We start from the raw sequence: 22,820 nt of genomic DNA on the forward strand, positions 1-22,820 counted from the left end.
CTACATGTCCCTATGTGGTAAGTAGACCTATGAAAAGTTTCATTCCTTGGGCTGACTGAGTTTTCAGGGTCAAATTTCTTTCTCTTATTTTGGAAAATCTGCAAGCATACTGTGATGTGAGTTTAATCAAGCCAAGGCCATCACTGCAGATTTCTCTATTTCTCTCTCACCATTAGTCTGATAACAGGTGTCCCAAAATACTGCTGAGAGAGGAAGGACATTGAGATGATTAGGGTCTCATTTAGCCTTCGGTTCTAACTCTGTGTTCCAGTGCTGACTTTTCTTGAGTTTGATGGTGTGTAGGGGTTATAAATGCTATTTATAAAGTGGTAGCTTGATTCACTCTGCAGATATTCCTTTTGAATAAATCTCCATGTAGGGCAAGATTTGAGTGTTTTTGCATCTCTGGACATAAAAACTATCAAATTCTATTAGAAAGTTAACCTTTATCTATAGCAATGCCATTCCATTTTCTCTTTTTAGATAAGTAGATGTCTAAAGTACCCTAAAGAGATATTTATAGCTTTCTCCAACAATTAGGTCTGTATCAGGTATGTATACAACAATAGTCTCTGAATTTGACTTTTAATGTCCCAAGGGATTAGTTTAATTACTGTAACCCCAAGTACATTTTCAGAAAAGGCCTCCTTACTTATTATTCAGTAAAAGCATACAAAAAAATGTCCATTTCATTGTTAGGCCTTGTAACCTTATATTACCCTCCCCCAGCAGAACCCAATCTTCATGCCATACACATTTGACTGTTCAGTGTGGAATTATGCCAGTATATGCTTACATGGACTAAACTTTTCACTATCACTTCAGAGTTTTACAGGGAACATGCCCAAGAAATGAACCCATTTAATATACTGTAAATGTGAAGCTAATTAGAAAAAAAATCTTTCCTCAAGTTTTGCTTCTGAGAAATAATATCCAAAACATGCAAAATTTGGCTCAAATCCATTCCTGTATACAACAGAAGAAATGCAAAACAAATGTGTCTGTTTGTTAATAAGAATCTTTTGTTTGCTTCTAGAGTATGTGAGCAGCAGTTACACAAGGTGTGATGTTTCTGAAGTTTAAAAATAATGTTGAAATAGCTTCATGATCTAAGGTTTTTTTGTTTAAAAAGTTTGATTCCTAAAATTTAGTAATAAATTATAATTAGTTATATAATTTCTTTCTGAATATTTTCCTGATTAATTTTCTATGTAATTGCCTGGATATATTTTGAAGTTTTGGCTTTAGGTCACTTTCTTGATGCTCATTTTCATCTCTTTTTGTCTTTATTGTGATGAAGGGAACAGAATGAGGTACTCCTTTTCCTCCATTCTCATCTCTCTCTCTCTCTTTCTCTGGCTCCTTCTTCCTCTCTCTCTCCCCCTCTTTCTCCCTTTCTTTCACCCTCTCTCTTCCCTTTCCTCTCTCTTTCTCTCTCTTTCAGTCTCTTCAAACACTCATTGGTTATCCTATTTGTGCTGTCCAAAGAACATTCAATGACTTGCTGACAGAAAAGAATGCCTTTTCCTCACTGTATTTTATATATATATATATATATATATATATATATATATATATATATATATAACCAGAATCCTCTATCCTCACTAATTAAAAAGTAAAACATTAGTTTGTCTTTATCTTGAAGTTGATGATTATCTTGGGTGGGCCTGATGTAGCCAGTTAAGCCTTATTTAAAAAACGGTGAAACATCAGAGAGACTCTCTCCTGCTGACCTTGAATATACAGCTTCCATGAGTTTTATAGCTGCAAGGAGGTAAATTCTTCTGAAACCCCGCAAGCTTGGGAAAGGAACTTAAACCTCAGATGAGACTCTGATCCAGGCTGACACTTGATGCAGCCTTATGAGAACCAGAGTAGAGACCCCTGCTGAACCTCGACCTACAGACTGTAAGAAACGAAAAGCCGTTGTTTTAAGTCACTAAGTTTGTGGCATTTGTTACACAACAATAGAAAATGAACATACTGAACCAGGGTTAGAAGGAGACAGCTCACAGGTGCTATGATTGTATTTGTTCATCATTCTAACTAAATTGATTTCCATTAAAAAGAGCTATTATTAAAATATTAACAATAACAATTGTAATATATGGAATGCCTTAACTCTTTATATGTATTAGCTAATATAATTATTATTAAAAACTCTATGAGATAAGCATTAGAGTTCTGAATTCATAGGCAGTAAAGGGAGTATCAGGGAACCAAGCTCTCTTATCAGAAGTGGCAGAAGTCGTGTGTAAAGTGCTGACTGGGAGGGATGTGGAAAAGCCCTCTGGCAGACAAGTCCTCTCATGTGGTTTCCTAACCCACACCCTTTCCACTTCAGTACACTGCACTGTATTATTTATAGGAAATTACATACAAGGTATCCTGTACCAGCTTGCTAAGATCAATAAGGTATGAGCTTATAATGAAGAACTGTAAAATCTAGTGGGGAAAACAGATATGAATTACCCAGTATCACCCAAGATCTAATGAAGTACTTGCACACTGGGGTTATATTCTGGCGGGATTAGAAAATGCTTAGAGAAGTCATGGCAACTGAGCTAAGCCTTAAATACTCTAAATAATCTCTCTGGTAGAAAAATTGGGGCAGCAATTATTTGGGTGAAGAAATAAACTGCTGCATTTGGAATTGTGACTGTATGGAACATGTTCACAGAATGTTGAGTAGACAGGAGCACAGGGGATTCAAAGGTATAAATAGTTTTTAATCCTAAATGTATGCTTCCTACATTGTTTACATGTTTTCTCTGTTCATCTCTGTCTGTTTCCTTCTCTCAATCGCCACACTCCCAGTCTAAATGGTTTTTGCCTAGTAAACTGCAAATGCTTGGATCACGGTTTTAGCACCACATTTTGAAAAATACCTCAGTCAAAACTTCATTTTAAGACCAGTAACACACTCACACATACTCACACACACACATGCACACAGGCACACACACCTTATATGTGTTTGTAGTTTATTGTCAGAATCATGGTTGATGCTTAGAATACGTAGTATATGTTACTTATTTATCCTTTGTCCTCAATATCTAGAAGTATTTTTTTCAAGTGATATTCCTGATTCCTAGTGGTGCATGACAAAATCCTAGGTATTAAGGACAAAGAAATTAATCAGTTTGGCAAGTACACTGATATTTTAATGTGTGGGAATGATGGCTGTTAGGGAAAATATACCAGGACAAAACTAAATGAAGGTGTGTCAGAGAACAGTAAATATTAGAGAATGAAACAGAATAATACGTAGGAAGTGACTGAGGAAACTATATTAGAAGAGGTGGTCAGAGAAGAGCTTTCTAAAGAGATAACACCTGAGCATGTATAAATTCTCTGATCTATCAAATATATAGTTTACAATGAACTATTTCTGACTAGGAAGAACTTTTGCTTAATTAAGTGTAGCTTCCAACAGAAGGAAAATATTGTAGAAAAACCTGACTTCTGTATAAGGAAAATATACATGTCTAAGAAAAAATAAATATAAAATACTGTAGAAGTCACTATTAATGTATTATAAAAATAAAAGCTGCTAAAAATATGTGATCATGGACAATTTTCACAAGCAGAGTAAATTTATCAAATTAATTTCCCTGTTGTATTAATATTACCAATAACAAATAAATTAGATAAACTGAACTGAACTGAAAGGCACCTATCAACTTTTCCAAAATTATCATTCAGGGATTCTTATAATTCAAACATTTTATATAGAGGAGGTGTAAGTTTTACATGCTCTTTAATTTCACAAACTCAGGTATGTATCCTCTTTATGGGCTTTTTCTTTTTTAACCTTCGAAGAAAAAAATGAAAGAATAAAAAGCCCCTCACAAAACAGTTAATCACTTCACTTGTGGGAAAAGCCAGAGTAATATACATCTAGCAGCAACTGAGAACAATGCAGGAGAGGCAATTTTTGTGCTCATTGGAGAAATATAAATCTTCAAAAATTTTTTCCACTTATCATTTCTTGTATTCTATTTGGTATGTTAAATTCATATACAATAAACTTGAAAAACAGTCATTTTACATGAAACTAATTACATTCAGTGGAGACCCAGAGGACAGATTCATCCTGACAGAGTACTTTCAACACCATTTACTTGTATGTAGCTTGCTGTACACAGCACAATGCCTCAGCTGGAATCATAGCTAGTGACCTACTCTTCCTAACTCACTGGCAGTTATTTTTATGTTGTTATTTATTTAATTCTTTTTGAAAGACTCATGAAAAATGTTTCCCAGATATGTATGGGTTAAAGGAAGCATTGATTTTGAAATTATAATTTATATACACACAGAATAATAACTGATTTCACAGTTCATTAATTCAATTGATGAACAGCAATAAAAGAGAGGTACAGCAAAATATAACCAGGGTATAAGGTGGGAGAGGAAGTGTATAGTTTTACCCACTCACTATTCAAGGGAAATAAATGATCAGATGTACTTTATATAAGATGGTAAATTCACTATAGAAAAACATTAACTTTAATTAAGATAGAGTTTCAAAATTGTACTTCAAGTATGAAATTGGAGGGGTAATTCTTTTGGAAATATGCAATTCTGACATAATTTAAGAAGATTTAAATTTGTGCTATGGGGAATAAAGTCTACTGTTTACAGTGAATTACATAAAATGTCCAACTTTCCTTCTGAGTTAATTTGTGTTTGATAGTTGCAGAAAATATAGATGTTGTATGAACTACGTATATGTGATATTTTGTATTCACAGTAGGGATGTATTTTTTTTTCTAGTTCTGTATATTTTTTAATGCTTATTACTCTATTTTCTCAATGAAAATGGACAGGTTTTATTTTTCAAATATAGATCATATTAATAGGAAGATATGGCATATTTTTCAAAAACTCTGTTTCCAAATGAAAATAAATTTCACAATATATAAACTTTCATGTTTGTGGATAAAAATATATATAGTGAAAAATGTGTGTATATATATACATATATGTATATATATATGTATATCATGATGAGAATAGGGGAAACATGTTAGATAATTTCTGCATTTTATTACTTTACCAGCTTGTAAATCTTCACTAGTTTAAATAATTCCAATGGTATAGATGGATATATATATATATATATATATATATATATATATATATATATATATATCTTAATAAATGTCATAGCTTTTTTATGTTAAGTTATAAAAAATATTAATTTTGTATGTGGGTATGTAAATAAAATTCCCACTCTAATGAACCTAGAAAGAAAAGTAAAAGGAGCATTTTCTTCTTCTCATCATGGGAAGAAAGGTCAGTAAAGTACTTTTTAAATGCCAGGATAAAGTAGCCATCCATAAGCTAGTCCAACAAGTGATTATATTAACATTATTCTACAATTAGAAATACTGTCTCATAACCGGAACTTTATTATTTCCAAATGAATGTTTAAAAGAATAAAATAAGTTTACTTTATTTTATTTTTTTGCGGTACACGGGCCTCTGACTGTTGTGGTCTCTCCCGTTGCGGAGCACAGGCTCCGGACACGCAGGCTCAGCAGCCATGGCTCACGGGCCCAGCCACCCCGCAGCATGTGGGATCTTCCCGGACCAGGGAACGAACCAGTGTCCCCTTCATTGGCAGGCGGACTCTCAACCACTGTGCCACCAGGGAAGCCCAAAATAAGTTTATTTTGAAGGTTAAGTGTATTCAAGTCTGAACACTATGGAGCACAAATAAAGATTAAAAATGGAGGGTCTGCAGCATGAAGTCTTTAGAATTAATGTAACGTGACTGAGGTAGTGACAGAGCCGATGAGTCATTGCCCACTCTGAATAAATACTCGAAGCAGCTACAGAGAAACTGCCAAGGTCAAAGCTCAGTGCTATTTCAGACGGATGTTATTCTCTATACAGCAGTCACTCTCTCCTGCTTCCAGCTTTCCAAAAGGAGCTGGTGCACTGCAGGTACTCAGGATGAATCAGCCAGGTTTAATAATAATCAAGAACACTCAAATAAATGTCTCCAGCAAGAGAAGCTATTGAAAAACTTAAAAATAAAAACTATTTGAACTGTGGCTCATCTCAGAAGGCACACTTTTCTTGACTCATTTCAGAACAAAGGTACTAAAGAAGAATAGGGATGAAACTCCTGGAGAGTCTTTCCTTGCAGCCACAAGGATTAGCACACGTGTCAATTACCTTGGTCATTCTAATAACCACACAGCAAACATTCTTGGGCAATGCAAAGGTGGATAGGAGCAAGCCACTTTGAATCAATATTCATTGGTGGAGATTTGTTTTTATTTTAATGCAACTGTACGGCAGGTAGGTAGTTCAGCCTTCTAAAATTTAGAGTGAAAGATTTAGCAAAGCTGTGATGTTGAAGAGAAAATAGGAAACAAGTATATTCTGAGAACTATTTGAGTGCTTCATAGTATCAGTGTTTGAGTAATTTTTTTTCCTTGCTACTATATTCTTTTCTTCTTTTGGGATGGTAGGTGTATTCCTAACTTTGGCTGTCACTTAGCCTATCACATAAAATGTTTCCAAGTGGAACTTGTGACATCTTGTGTGTATTTTGGCTATCAATACAATTTTGACATTGCAACAGAATAAATAGAATTTTTGAAACTTCTAAACAGTAAAAGTTAATTAGGAAATACCTTAAGTCAAGAAAGTCATCACCTCACCACATTTCACTACTGTGACAGCCACCACTTCTCAGAGCAATTTTCATACAACATCATTACTCATTTAATAGAGTGTCCATGAGAGATGCAGATATTTTATCTAGGAACACTCTTTTAATCACATTAGTCATACATAGCTTACAAGATATTCTGAAACAATGGGATGTTCTAGCTACTATTTATGTGTAACAAATATCCAAGATTGCACAATTCTGCATTGACCATTCATTGGATGCAGGTTGACCACAGAACAAGTCATGACTTTGGGTGAGGTGGCTCTCTTCTGGAAGGCAATTTCCAGGTAGGCAATCAGTTGAGAACTGACAATCCCTAGAAGTTGTGGGATTGCTTCATTTCTGAAAGAGGTGGGGCTGGGGCTGGATCTTGCACAACAGCATCTTCTTTCACTAGTTTCTATTTTTTTTTTCAAATCTCTCTACCTTGTTCCAGTCTACTGCCACCATTCTAATCAAGGCTACATCTAGGTTATTGCCATGGCTCTTCATTGTTTTCAGCCTATTTACATTGCATAGTGAGTTAATATTACCAACAGAAAATCTCTTCCTATCAGATACTTCTTTCTTAATACACTTGGATATTTTCTCACTCATTACTCTATGTAAAATAAAACACTCTAAGAATTGTTTACAAAGCTCATCATGACATTGCTATTTCACTACCTTTATATACTCATGCTCTCCCACATTTTTCCTTCACTCTTTGTCTCCAGACTGAAAGGGTATTTTTAAGATCTAGTAGGCCTTGTGATTTCCACATAAGGGCTTTCAGACGTATTATTTCTTCATCCTAAAACACCCTCCAACTTCACTTTTCTCCCTTGCCCTTGGCATAACAAATGTTTACCAATCTTTGAAAATCCACTTAGTCAAGGCTCCCAGATGTGTTTAGGAACCAATAACATTTTGTCTACAGCCAGACCATCAGTCAAATATTGAACGTTACAGGACTAAAGATAGAGGCATGACAAACTTCTTGAAAATTGATATTGATATATTAACTCACATTGTTTTTGATCCCAACACCAGACACTGCCTGACTATAAGTAGATTTTCAATTAATATTTGTGAATAAGTAAATAAGCCAGGTAAGAATACACTTAATTATTAGAAACCATCCATTTATATCTGTTCATTTTATCCCAAATAATATCATGAATGACTCTGTCAAATGCTTGGAAAATTTTCAGATACATTATATCTATAACAATTGTTCTCAACCATGTGAAATTTTGCCCACCAAGGAAGAGAGACAGTTTGTTACAACACCAGGAAGTTGAGAGGGAAGGAAAGATCCTTCTAGCATCTAGTTGGTTGAAGCCAGGAACACTGCTAAACATCCTAGAAGACAACCTCCTTCCCCCAACAAAAAAATATCAGGATAATGACAATGCAATGCCAACACTGAGAAAACTAATCTATATAATTTCTTCAATTAGCTATGGCAAGTGCATACAAATAAAGAAGGAAAGAATGAAAGAACAAAGGAAGGAAGGATGGGGGAAAGAGAGAGAAGGAGAAAGAAAAAGAGAGAGAGAAGGTGGAAGGAAGGAAAGAAAAAGGGAAGGAAGAAGGGAAGAAAAAAGGAAAGGAGGTATGCTTGATGAGACTTGATCTTTGTTTGTTCTTTGTGGTTTTATTCTGTTAACAATGATCTCTTCCCTTCTTGCCTTTCTAAGTTCTCAGAGGCATCTACTTGATAAAACCTTCTTAAGCTGTGTCTGTCATTTTCCACAAATTAGCCAGCCTGACAACTTCTGGGACTGTGTTATTTTCAACACAGTTCCTCAGAGATCATTAACTGTAGTTCAGTCATATCAATGCAGATCTTACTGCACCTCAGAAAATAATTTGTCAGACTCAGGACATCCAAAATTCCTTAGAGTACCAAGGTGCTCACCTGTTATATCCTAATGTATTTTGGACTTGTATTATCCTCTATCAAAGATGATTCTGCCTCTTTCATATGATAATCATTAGACTTGAAAGGGAAGTTGAAGGTGATATATTCCTCATCAGTTTCTACATTTAATGGACATTTCCAAGCCTCTGCACCTTGTTCCATGATGTTTCTTCAGATTTTATAACTCTTCCTCTTTCTTGCATATTTGAAAAGGCATCTTCTAACCATAAAGTCTTCCATAACCATACATAAGCATCTCTCAACTCCTATTTCAGAACCATATTCTACTCCATTTTTTATCTCTCAAATCACTGAATACTGTATCTTGTACAAGTGTTTAATAGTGTTCCTAGAATCAAGGATTCAGAATACAAAGGAAATTAACCTATGTATATTTTATACATAGGTTTGTTAATATGTCTACTCATACTTAATTTGTACCTTGACATTTCCAACTTTGTTTGGTCCCTTTAAAAGAATAAAAAACAAAATTTAGAATTTAATTACATTCTTATAATTTTTAAATTTATTTGGTAAATGGTTTGACTATCCATATTTTATTAATGTATAATATTTCATACTGATTTATTTTTGCTTCTTAAATGTATCATTCTCTTTCATCTTAAAAAACTGCTTTATTCTCTTGAAATTTTACTTTCTTTCTTGGATGTCACTCTTGTGATTACATGTAGCTTTATCCCACAGAATGGCATATTAAACCTTGTTTTGTATTTGATATAAATCTCACTTTTAACTTTTATTATAACAAATATTTTCCATGTATTTTTATTTTTGCATATTTTGAACATTTATATTTTAACCAAATTTACCTGTTCTGCTTTCAGAAATATTGTGTGTATCATCCTGAGGATATTATCAGGTACACTATAGAACAGATGGTAAAAGGCCTTCTAGTGACATTCTTCCTGGAAAATATCTCTTTTATCCCAATACTCAGAATGCACATAGAAGGTAAAAGTGAATAAATCAAAATGTTAGCATCTATAATTCAGTGGCTTACAGCTTAGCATCACACTGCATTTAGTACTAAACCAGAATGACTTATGTGATCTGTTAGAATGGAAAGATTTAATGGTCAGTGTGGAGCCAGTCTTGACTGCAACAGTACAACTTGTAGAGTCAAAGAAAGGATTACTTTCCTTTGAAGATGGCAGTGGTGGGAGATAAAGACCAATGAGAGCAATGATATGCTACAATGAGAAGACATCTGAAGCTCCATTTGAACAAGTGACAGCTACAAAAAATATGTTATGCTAAGAGTTATGGGAGCAGGACAGCAATAGGTACAGTGTTTACGGTAATGCTACACATGGTTGTACAGGAACCAAGAGAAGGCAATGTAAAATTGACAACAGTAAAATTGTAACAGCAGCTAAGAAGTATTTTAATAAGGATAGGAAACCCTTACTGGAATTATGGAGGCCATGTTTAGCAAAATAAACTCATTACCAGAAGTCTACCAGAGGATTATTTTTAACTTGTGAAATCATTTATATTAACAACCTTGCAAATAATTAAAAAATTATGTTAAATGATTTTTTAAAAGTATGTAAAATCAAGCTGACCTGTATGGTCCTAGCTATACGGTTATTTTAACTACAGCAGGTATACATTGAGAATCTGCAAAGGAAATCTTTGAGACACAGAATTAATGGTTGAGTAATTTACTGTCAGGTGGTGGAATAGGAAATAACATTCCAGAGATAAATGGAACTTGGTCACAAGGAATTTTTCATTAAACAAAACAATCAAAAATGGTTCCCTTCACACTTTTGAAAATGTAAATCCTACATAAGTTTAGAGAATGGACAATTCTAGAAAAAAAATACTATTAGTAATATGAAATGATATGAAGTTCGAGATTTGAAAAGCTAACCTCTGCTAGATGCCTATTCCACCATAACTCTTTTATACTCAGGTTAAACCTGGTATTTATTATTATTAGATACATTCTTTCACTTAAATATTTTTAAGTGATTAAATTGACCCAATTAAAAAAAAACTTTCTAAAAATTCTGTCAAGGAATTTTATCATTGTTCTCATGACAGAGCTTAATTGAAATAAATTTAAACCCTTCCCCACCAAAAAAATCTAGATGATATGGACATATATCTAGTCATTATTCTATGAAGGAGACAGTACATTGATTTATTTTGTATGTCATTGAAAAGGAACTTAAATTTAAACAGAACATTTAAAAATTGGACCTAAGTCCTAAGATCCCTAAATAAAATATTAGCTAATAAGGAAAAAACTTGCAATAGATAAGTGATAGATAAATTAGCTTGTTTATGGACAATGAATTCAAGAGTCTAATAGGAGATTTTATAATCCTTAATCATACTTTTGCAATATTTGACTAATAATTTAGTGAAGTATTTACCTCAGTGAATTATTTGAGCACGTGCCCAACTTTGTCTCAGCACATATACTCCGAAGGTTCTGAGACAAAAAAGATATAGAGGAAGCAAATTGTAACTAGGCAAATTTACCTGCTTAATTATTTTGCCAAAGGCTCATTTTTTAGACATCCTTGCCTTAGTTAAAAAAAAAATTTTGTGTGTGAGTGAGCATGTGTTTACGTTTGACCCTAAGGAAGGGTCAAAAATGTGTGTTGAGATAAAGCATAGGGTGGGAGACTTTGAATAAACTTTCTTCCCTGTCATCCTAGGGAAGTACTTAAGAATTTTTATGTTTTTAAATACAACAGTCCCATTCTCAAAAAAAAAATGTGATATAGCATTTTTTAAAGTGGTAGTAAATACTAAGAGGGAACTCAATTAGAATAATTCTCCAAATTGTGCTCTGAATACCTAGATGTTAAAGTATCTTTTATACATATATACGGAAATAAAACACATTTCAAAGGTGGCTGCCAACTCTGACCTGCCGTGCTGTCTCCATCAATAGAATATCATTTTGCCCTTGGAGACTTCTCTTTCATTTATTTAAGGAGGAACAGGAGGTAAATGAATACATTAAATAAAACAAAAAAGTATAATTTCACTTTGCAAATTTTTGTGTTCTTGTCAGCTAACTTATTTAGATATCTGTTATTAATTGTATTCCACCCATTGCTTTGCAATATATATACTGCATCTCAAAGAACTGGTTCTACTTCCCTGATATACTTTATTATTTCTTCCTCTTTCTAGCTTGTTATATGTTTTTATTCCATCTTAAAATTCACCCCCAACATGGGTAGATATTTTGATTTGTTCATGTTAAGGCCTAGAAGGGCCTTGCATCTGCAGCCCACCTGTGGCTTTTGCTCTCAATTTTAGTTGGAATCTGGGTTTCAAGCTTTTAAAAATGGATTCTAGACAACAAGAATAATTTAACTTCTTTGTGAGACATCATTACCATAACACAGGGAATGTCCTTATTCCAAAGAACAGGTTTACCAGTATGACACAGTAATACAGTAAAATGCTGTTTGTATTACTTAAGGCATTTCAGGTTGCAAGTGATGGAAAATGAACTCAACCTAGCTTAATCAAAAGATTATATTGGCTTAGAGTATATCCTCCAATTACATAAATTAATATGTATATGTACTTATATATTTATACTTATATTTATACTTAAAATACATAGATGGAAGGACAAGAATGAAGGTTGACTTCAAAAGAACTGCAAATCTACCATTCTCATTTCTGTTTCTCTTTGGATATAGGTTCACAACTTCATTGCAGATTATTTTCCTTCATTAGGCAGAAACCAGAGTCAACCAACAATACCAGAGTCCTATCCAAAACTCCTAAAAGAAGTAATTGTTTCTTTTTCTCTTCTCCTCCTCCTGTTTCTTATTCTTCTTCTTCCTCCTCCCCATTCTCCCCCCTAACTCCTCCTCCTCTTCCTCCTCTTCTCCTTCTCCTTCCTCTTCCCCTTCTTCTTCTTCTCCTTCTGCTTCTCCTTCCCCTTCCCCTCCTTCTTCTCCTTCTCCTTCTCCTTCTCCTTCTTCTTCTTCTTCTTCCTCTTCTTCTTCACCTGCTTGAACCAATCAAATATGGGAGATTGAATTTGTGGGAAAAACAAGCAACTCCTGTGAGAACAGTATGGAAGAGGTAAGTAGGAGAAAAATACCGAGAAATGTAGTTTGCTTTCATAAAATGAGGAAGTGTTCTGGAAAGAGGAATGATTTACTAAAATTTATCAAGTATTAACCACACTGGAATAAGAAAGTCTTGCTTTCTAGAACATTTATATAAATGTACAACTTAAAATCTGGAAATGGAGGGACTTCCCTGGCAGTCCAGTTGTTGGGAATCTGCCTTCCAGTGCAGGGGGCGTGGGTTCAGTCCCTGGTTGAGAGAACTAAGATCCTGCATGCCGTGGAGCAACTAAGCTGGTGCACTGCAGCTAGAGAGCCTGCATGCTGCAACTACTGAGCCCATGAGCCCTGGATCCCACATGCCACAGCTAGAGAGAAGCCCGCACACTGCAACAAAGAGCCTGCTCACCACAACGAGGATAAGGCATGCTGCAACTAAGACCCAATGCAGCCAAATAAATTTAATTTAAAAAATGGAAATGGAAAAGAATACAGAAATATGTAATTATGACCAGATTTATGAGAAGACTATTTCAATGTAGCCATCAAAGCATTTTAATATTGCAAATATTATAGAATATTGCTGTATTTTTCAAGTTTTAACTAAGAAAATGAAACCAACAAATTTAAAGCAGAGAGAACTTAATAAAGAAAATTGGTTGCACTGGCAATGGAAAAACTGAGCAAGAAAATGGGGACAATGATATGTTGCAGATATTGGCAACAATGGGGAGCCAATAGTATTTTTTGACTAGAGGTACAAAGGAAAGAGGCCATGTTACCTGTGTTCAGGAGAAAGGTTTATCTGCAATAGCTGGATTCAGGCAGTCCTGTTTAATGGGTGTTAGAGCCCCAGAGGTGATATAGACATTGCTGGAGTTATCACTGTCAGAGTAATAAAAATTTTGGCAAAGGGGAAGAAATCCTTTGGCTTCTTCCTTCCTCACATTCCTCTGTCTCCTACCAGCACTTCTTATTGGCCAGAGTCAGATGTCTGCTGCCTTGAGAGCTCAGGAAATGAACCCCTCGAAGGTCAGGAACCTTATCATATAAGCAGAGAAAGCAAATAGTGAGGAATTGATCTTAAGGGAGTATATTTCTGTTTTTCTTTTCAGAGTAATAGAATTGCTTTACTACCTTTTTTTTTTTTCTACTTAGCTTGTTTTTACTGAGAGATTACTAAAACATCATCTGAAGTATACTAAATATTGTCTATTTCTGACTTCCAAGAAAATGAAATCTAGTTTTTAAATGTAAAGATTTAAAACAGTCTACTTATATAAATTTACTACAGATTTGTTCAAATTGTATTTATTTTTAGTTTATGCATCATAATATTATTTCAGGGAAAGTAGTTGTCCTCGGTGTGCTTAAGATTCTAGAAGTTCACAATGGCAGCAATCAAAAATGAACAGATTGAGTGTGTACAAGACATAAGGATGTGTATTGAAAGCCGACATACAAAGAAATAAGTATTGGAAACATGAGAGTCCTTGAGGATAGGAGAAGGATCCAAACAACACTGTTGTACTTGATGATGTTTGTTTCCTCCGCCCAAGGCTGAATAATTTTTCCTGCTGATTTGTTCAGTGAAAAAGACAACAATAACCCTTTCAGTATTTTTTCATTTATAATACAAAATATCTGCTTACTGGTTATTTCCTATCTAAATTGCTCTGATATGAGAAATGCATGTCATAGCCATCTTTTCCCCTTAAACATGGGTTCAGTTTAATACCCTGTCTTCCTTTCCAGCAAAATACTTTGTATTAACCTTGGTTGTTTAGAAAAAGAAGGTTCTGTTTCTTTTCTTTCTTGTTTTAAATTTTTGTGCGTTTTTACTTCATGGAAGATGAATGACCAGCAATCATGAAAGCCTTTTTCTTCTTCAAACTTTGAACAGTGAAAACATTGTGTCCTTCTGAATTGAGAAAGAAAAGGGTAGCTTTTCACCTTTTTTCCAGTTTCCTTGATATCACAGTTTCCCATTGCCTTCTAGTAGTTTTTAAAAGTATAACTCTCTCTTTCTTCTAACCTTCCCCCTCCTCCCATATCATTCTTTCTTCACCATGTTTTATTTCTTCATAATATCTACTGCTAGTTACTTTTCCTTATTTGTCTATTTGTTTATATTGTGTTTCTATTCTGCCCCACTGAACTGTGAGCTCCTTGAAATTATGGAATTTTTCTTACTTGTCATTCCATCTCCCAGGCCTAGAACAATGCAACACATTCCACGTTCTCTTTAAATATTTATTAACTGATGGACAAGGAACAAATTAATATGCATGTCACATAAGAGCTCCATATATAGAAAGGGATAGGTATTAATCTATTATTTAATATTCCACTAGTTCAGGAGATTCTCAAAAATAAGTACTTGGTTTAAATCAATTGTATAATGTAACAGGAACAGGCAGTGACTAACATTCGGTTATTCATCAGATGGTTACTGAGTGAGAGACTACATGAATGAGTAAGGGTCTACTAAGTCTCTTTCAAACACTCACTGATTCACTGATTGACTCATTCAACAAGTATTTGAGTACCTGTTATGTGCCAGCATCTGTCTAGACAAAAGAGCTATATCAATTATAAAACAAATTATCTGCTCTCATGTATCTTACAAATAGATTTTAGAAAAAAGCAAACAGCAAGAAGATTTATTAATAATAACTGTCCTATGAACTGGTGACCAAATGGTATTAGTTCATGTGTTCTTAACCTCTGTTGGAAGGCATGCATATTTATTTGAAACTTGGTCAGCTGTTCCTGAATTTGAGGTCAAAGACTTTGTCAGCCTGGTGAGCAGCAGATATTTTCCTTTGGGTAAATGTTTTCCTGGGAGGAACACTACTAGCAAGGTACAGCATTGCCTTATCAAATTGTGGGCCATGGCCCATTTAGCAAATTATAAACTCACTTTATTTTATTTTGATCATTTTATCATTGATCATTTATTTAGATTAAATGAGACAGAAGACTAGAATAAAAAGTAGACTAGGATAGAATAAAATAGGAAAAAATAGAAAATTCAGAATGCTGACACTTGCCAATTCACTTGTAAAGGGTTAGTATTATTTAATACATGTATTTAAGTGTGTTTGTGTTTGTGTGAATCTTTGTATTACCTCATTAGGTTATACATTATTTGATGTAAGCTGAAGTAAAAAGAAAGAAAGAAAGAAAGAAAGAAAGAAAGAAAGAAAGAAAGAAAAGAAAGGAAGAAAAAAGATTGGAGCCATTAGCTGATAGATAAACAAGAAGAGGGTCCAAACCCTAAGATAAAGAATGGGCAGCAAAATAAGGCTAGGACTCAGAGAAGGATTAGTGGCGCTGAAGTGAGAGTGGATTGAGTAAATCTCCTACCCACCACAGGAAAAACTGTCCAAAGGCAAGGAAATGAGGTGGGAGTGATGAAGTGGTGGCTAGTCCTGTGAATGGGAGACACAAGGGGATGACTAAATATGATGTGTGTGTGAGCAAGTGCGTGAACAAGGTGGTGGTGGATTGGGGTGTAGTGGGATGGAGTTGTCCAGTGGGATTACTGGTTTACAAAGGAGAAAAAAGTGGATAGGTAATTACTTTAATAAGGCAGGGTCTAGCAGGGTGTTCAGATACTGAACCAGACATGCTGAATCACAGTTTCAGATACATAAAATAGATGATACGTAATAGACTAAAGCAAAGCAAAATTTCCTGTATTCTGAAATGGGGGTGAGAAAGTGCTGAGAATATGAGAATAGCTGCTGTTCTCATTGAATGCAGTTGGCTCAGAACCTGGTTGAAGTTTCTGCATTTGTAGAAGTTTCTCTGTGTGTTTCATGGGGAAAGGCTTGATAAGCCTGAGAAGCTGGAAATAAACTAGCAACTGCAGATTCACAGTGTTGCTAGAGTTTATTTACTAATCTTTCAAATGAAGACAAGAAGGCTTGACTTATCTATCTCCAGGACTACTGAGAGCATCAACTGAGATAACATATGTACAAAGCCCTGATTGTTTAGGAATAGACATTATTACTGTTGTTTTTGTTGTTGTTTTATTATTATTTCTTCTTAGTGAGTACGTGAGCTACCATACAGCAGAGATTGGAGAAATAGCTTTAGAGCAGGAGAATAAAGCCCTGACTGAAGTAAGATGGTGGAGAGGAAAGTTATAATAGAGTAAGTCTTCAGTACTAAAGACTGTTAGAAGGGACAACAATAATAATAAGAGCAGAGGAAGAGAACATTTAGTTGAAAGGGATTATTTTTTCTAAATGCTTCAGATTCTCAAAGATAAATATACATATGTGAGCTGTGTGATTCTTGTACTTGGTGATCACATTACAATTCACATTCTTTCTATCCATTTAGATATGCCAACTCAGTTTCTTGGCTTTTACTTATTTCTTCTACACTGATTACTTTGCTATTGATCTTAGAATTTTTATTATTTTTTTATTTTTAATTTGAACTGTCTTCATTATATGGAGAAACCATTTTTAACCTCATGGAAGAAATAGTGACTTTTCTTAAAAATTTATCATAAGTGATTTCTTTTAAAAAGGGTGTAAATGGATATGGTGAGGTCCAAATGAAGAGAACCTGTCACATTTTCTTTGGATGTTTAAAGGAACCAGTGAATACTAGTAAAAATATAAAACTAAGAATTTGTCTTTTCTTTGCCCTAAGCTACTTAGGATAGGTCCTGACCAAGGGAATGAGTGGCACTTGATAAATATCTGTTGAACTTAATTACGTGGATGTGGCAAAATTGTCCTACAAAGGTTTAAAATTTGTGTTTTTCCTAAAAAATTCAAAATCAGAAAAATATTTTTGGACATTCATGCTTAATAAATCAAACTGGATTTCTTGCTTCATATTTCAGACATGAATAAAACAGTTCTAAACTGAATGTTAGCCCATGAAGTCAGCATCTGTTTAGCAAGCAAATATTTGGTGAGGATAACTTTCAACCATGTGAAAAGGAGTCACACTGGCCTTTTCAGGGTGCTACTGATTCCAAATCTAGTTCATATGCTGCCAAAGCAAGCTAAATTCTACACTCAATTGGACAAAGTTCACGACGCTTGGAATAAATTACATTAAAATAGTCCCTTACCTTTATCTGCCATCTAATGGAATAAAAAAAAAATCTATTATTTTCTTCAAGTTTTAAAATCAAAGTTAGTAGAAGTTTAAATGTTAATTTTGTGGGTTGCTAAGAGTAACCTTCAAAATTTGGATTTCTTAGATGTTAAATTTCTTTTGCTGTGACTGATGTATATGCTTAAAAGTTATTTCTTTGGAAAATATCCACTCCTATTTAAAATCTATTAAGATTTTTAAATAGAAATTTTTAGATTTATCATCTTAGCAATGTAGTTTTATTAAACAAAAATCCTCAAAGTTTAAAGCCAACTGAAACTTCAAATTTTCCAAGCTGAAGAAGAGATCATCTTAGGTCATTTTGAGGTCCTCAGTGGAGCACATTTATTCACTTTATTATACAGATCATCTATCATCCAGAATAGTAGTTTTCTCAGAATATCCCAGTGACACAAAAAAGAACTTAAGTTTGAAGAGTCATAAGACCTACTTAGACCTGCATCACATCTTTGAACTCCTTATGGAAATCTGGATGAAATCTCCTTTCTGGGATGTTGCACTTAGCAATCTACAACAGCAACACATTTATGTGGGTCTCTTAAACGGTCATTACCTGGTGAACTCTAAAGAAGTTTCAGTTCCAGCAGTGATCCCATTAAAAGTTTGTTATACTCTTAAATTTACAATTTGGGAAAAAATAAAAAATGACCCCATGATTTTACACAGGACGGCAACCCAAGGAAAACTTAATTTAAATCATTTCCCTGTGGTTCTGAACATAAAGTTTGGTTATTTATATCTTATAAGAAGAACTCAAAATAAAAGTGTCTTGTATTTTCTGATTCTTTATTTCAATAAATGGGAAATATTGCCATTGTATAGAATAATTACTTCTGTAGAATATAATGTAAGAAATCTTTTACTGTTTTTTAAATTACATATATATATATTCCACAGGTAATAATAAAACTGATGAGGATTCTAACACTTGGAAATTGTCAGGTCAAAAATATCACACTTCAAAATACAATGATATTTTATTATATTGAAACCCAATTTATATCTTAAAATTGTAGGTGTCAGTGTATTTCTTATTAAACTGATATAAGTACACATTAGAATAACTAAAAGCTAAGTTGAATGGCTAATAATTTTCCTTCTTTCAAAAATATATCTGGTAGAATATTACATTGAGATATTAAACTAGGCCATCTTCCATTATATTACAATGTACCCCTTGACTGCTCTCAAAATAGTTAATTTCAAAAGCCAAGGCTAGAAAGTTGGATTTAAGAAACATTAATTTTATAAACAAAGATTAAGAAGAGTAGATTGAGTCAAGACTAAAATGAACCAGATAAGGATGCCCTAGATTGAGAAAAAGTAAATGATTGAACCAGATGTTAAGAAGCTTATTACTGCTTAACTCTAAGAAAGAGTGTTGTTAGAATATCCAGATAATTTGGGCAATTGAGAGTAGCGTCCTTTGCCTGAGCCCTCCAGCACCTAAGTCTCCAAGTGTTCCTGCACCAATGTGGTAAGAGATGAGTAGAAATGTCTTCATGAGCTGTCTACACAAGTGTGTCTGAGGCAGCCTGCAAAGTTTTTTCTGACTCCAGTGTGCTTTCCATGTACCCAAGAGTACCATGGACACAGTGTCAAGAACCAATAAACTTGATGGGTTTTGCAGTCTGGATGAGGTGGAAACAGCCGTGAAATACACAGACCTCTAAAGATCAGCTACAAAAGTAGGTCTCTCCTACTAGAGAATGGACTTGAGGATATGGGGAGGGGGAAGGGTAAGCTGTGACAAAGCGAGAGACAGGCATGGACATATATACACTACTAAACGTAAGGTAGATAGCTAGTGGGAAGCAGCCGCATAGCACAGGGAGATCAGCTTGGTGCTTTGTGACCGCCTGGAATGGTGGGATAGGGAGGGTGGGAGGGAGGGAGATGCAAGAGGGAAGAGATATGGGAACATATGTATATATGTAACTGATTCATTTTGTTGTAAAGCAGAAACTAACACACCATTGTAAAGCAATTATACTCCAATAAAGATGTTAAAAAAAAAAGTAGATCTCTGTGTAAATCAGTGAAATTAGATGTTAATACCTCTCAACATACAATAGTCTTCTAATGTCTCAAGCCCTTGCAACTCTGATTCAACCACAGGAAACTGAAGCAAGTGGGGACAGAAGAGATGCGAAGAAGCTGAATTGACTGAAAATCAATATCTTCTGTGTGCAGGACAGAAGTTCATAAAACAAAGCCCTTTGCATGTTTGAAGGGTGGCAATAAATATTTTGTACAATTGAATTTATGGAATAAGATGCTTACCAGTTACATATGTGTAACCTATATAAACAGTCCCTGACTTAAGATGGTTTCACTTACAATTTTTCAACTTTGAGACTTGATGATGGTGCAAAAGCATACCCTTTTAGTAGAAACTGTACTTCAAATTTTTAATTTTGATCTTTTCCCAGGTTAACAATTTGTGGTATGCTACTCTCTTGATGCTGAGCTGCAGCAGCAAGCTACAGCTCCCACTCAGTGAAGCGATCACAAGGGTAAACAATCTTTACTCTCACAACCATTCTGTTCCCATAGTGCCATTCTGTTTTTCAATTTCAATACAGTATTCAGTAAACTACAGGAGTAGTCAACATTTTATTATAAAATAGGCTTTGTGTTAGATGGTTTTGCCCAACTCTAGGCTAATGTAAGTGTTCTGAGCATGTTTAAAGTAAGCTAAGCTAAGCTCTGATGTTTGGTAGATGAAGTGTATTAAATGCAATCTCAACTTAGGAAATTTTCAATTTTCTATGGGTTTATCGAGAGGCAAGCCCATCGTATGTCAAGGAAGATCTGTACTCCAGTTAACACTATTCATTTTTAACTATGTGTTATAATTTGTTAATCATTTGTGATATATACATCAAATATTGGCATACATCATATTGGAATTATACCATGGTGATGTGACATGGTTATGTGGTGTAGATAGAAGTAGGGAAAGGGCTCTAGCAGAATAAAGAGTGATACTGTGGTACAATGCACAAAACAACAGACTGGGATTCTTGTTTTATCATTGTATAGGTGTTTGAAAACGTTCTCTATAGTGTGCCTTAGTGTCCTTGGACAATTTGCTTTGACAAAGAGAAAAAGAGCCACTGAAAGCTAAGAGATGGTCTGACACTATCATTTATGATAATGATCTCACTAGTGATCTCACTTTTATGTATTTGGCTATTTCATGTTAACTATAATTTAACAATATGTTATGTAGAACTGTGTGGAAACTGAATATCAAGTCAGCTATGGAATCATTTATGCCTCAAGGTAGCTCAAAGAGTAACAACTTTTCGATATTTTGCTATGTTTGAAGCTCAAAATAATACATGACCAATATCTTAAACTTATTAGTGACTGGATCATATTTTTTTATAAATATCAGGTTTCTTACTGATATTTATAAAAAATAGCTTTCCAAAATTTATGCTGATGTTCTGAATATTTTTCCATACCTTATGGGAAGTTTATAACAATGTTTGTGGTTCTACAGGTATTTTGTCTGGTGCAATCTTAATATTTCCTAGAGACTGCTGATGATTATAATTTTTTTTGCACAATTGCACATTACAAAATTTCTGAATAATTCACCAGATATTGATTAATATATAAACTAAAATACAGCCTGTAAGGTCAAGGTAACTGCATCACTTGTTAAAATTTCTAATGTATTAATAATGTTGTATTTAAATCATTCTAAAAAGATTATGTTATCAACTAAATAAATGAATATTTTGATTAATGAAAAAATTATTTAGAGTGGAAAGGTATGGAGATGTTTACTAACACACTGTAATTTAAAAATGAACAGAATATTGGTCTTTATGTTTAACATTAGCATCACAAGTAGGGACATATTCACCAACACACAATCCTGGAATACAGCCAACCCAATAGCAGTGAGGTTATATTTGTTACAATGCAGCTCCACTGGACTGCAGAAGTGTAAAAAATGGATGGCAGCAGGATACCTGGCCAGCTCTTGTATGGTGAGCTGAAGTGGGGCGATATCAAATAGGGCAAGCTGAAGGAACATGATCCAGACACACTGAAGAACAATTTCGAGTAATGAAGCATGGCTGCAGAATATTAGGAAATAATATCAGTGGAAAGACCAACCCAGTGTGGAGAAATCAGAGCGGCAAAGGTGGTGTGCAGCCAGGTGAAGAAGCAGCGCTTCAGATTGCAGCAGCTTTTGCAAAGAGCATTCACTCCCCCAAAGAACTCTGGCCACCAGTATTCATTGAGTATCATGGCTGATTTCTTACCAAATATTTTAGTAGTATTACCAATAAACAAAAATATTATATTCTCATGAAGAAAATTCCCGTCAAAGCTATCTTCCCAATTATGTACAATGATGTCTAGTTTCCTAACATTGTTGCATAAAGACTAGTATTATATGCAAACAAAACATATAGCATATTTAGATACGTGTTCGCAGGTGTCCAATCATACAGCAGTCCAATAATTGCTGTATAATTGTGTTAAGGAATTTTCACATACAGGGAGAGTTTTGCTTTGGGAACTTTCCTGGAAGGTCAGTTAAACTGTGACTGGTAAGATATAGTGAAGTAGTTAAGATCAGTTTCAGGAGTCAGGCCATCCGAGAGTTGAAATCATATACCTGACAATTTACCCAATTTTCTCCCTGGGCAAGTTGTGAACTTCTCTTAGCTTCAGTTACTGTATCTGTATAAAGGGGCACTCTATTGGGAATAAAATGCACAGAAAGTGTTCAGCACTGTGCCTGACCACATGTTATTACCAGCAGATGTATAAATATTTTCTTAATGGTCTATATAAACCAGTAAGAATTCAGTAGTTCCCATTCACAGTGTTGGTACCTGAAGGATGTGTAGAATCCATGCAGAATGAGGTGTGTTTTCCAGCCAATATTACTGTACATTTTTTATGTAAAAAGAAACTAAAAGTGGTAAAGAAAAAAATGGTTTCTGAAGGCATGCTTAAA

The sequence above is a fragment of the Aethalodelphis obliquidens genome, unplaced genomic scaffold (genome assembly GCF_003676395.1).
Source record: "Aethalodelphis obliquidens isolate GAN/ISIS:26980383/991018 unplaced genomic scaffold, ASM367639v1 scaffold76, whole genome shotgun sequence".
Taxonomy (NCBI): domain Eukaryota; kingdom Metazoa; phylum Chordata; class Mammalia; order Artiodactyla; family Delphinidae; genus Aethalodelphis; species Aethalodelphis obliquidens.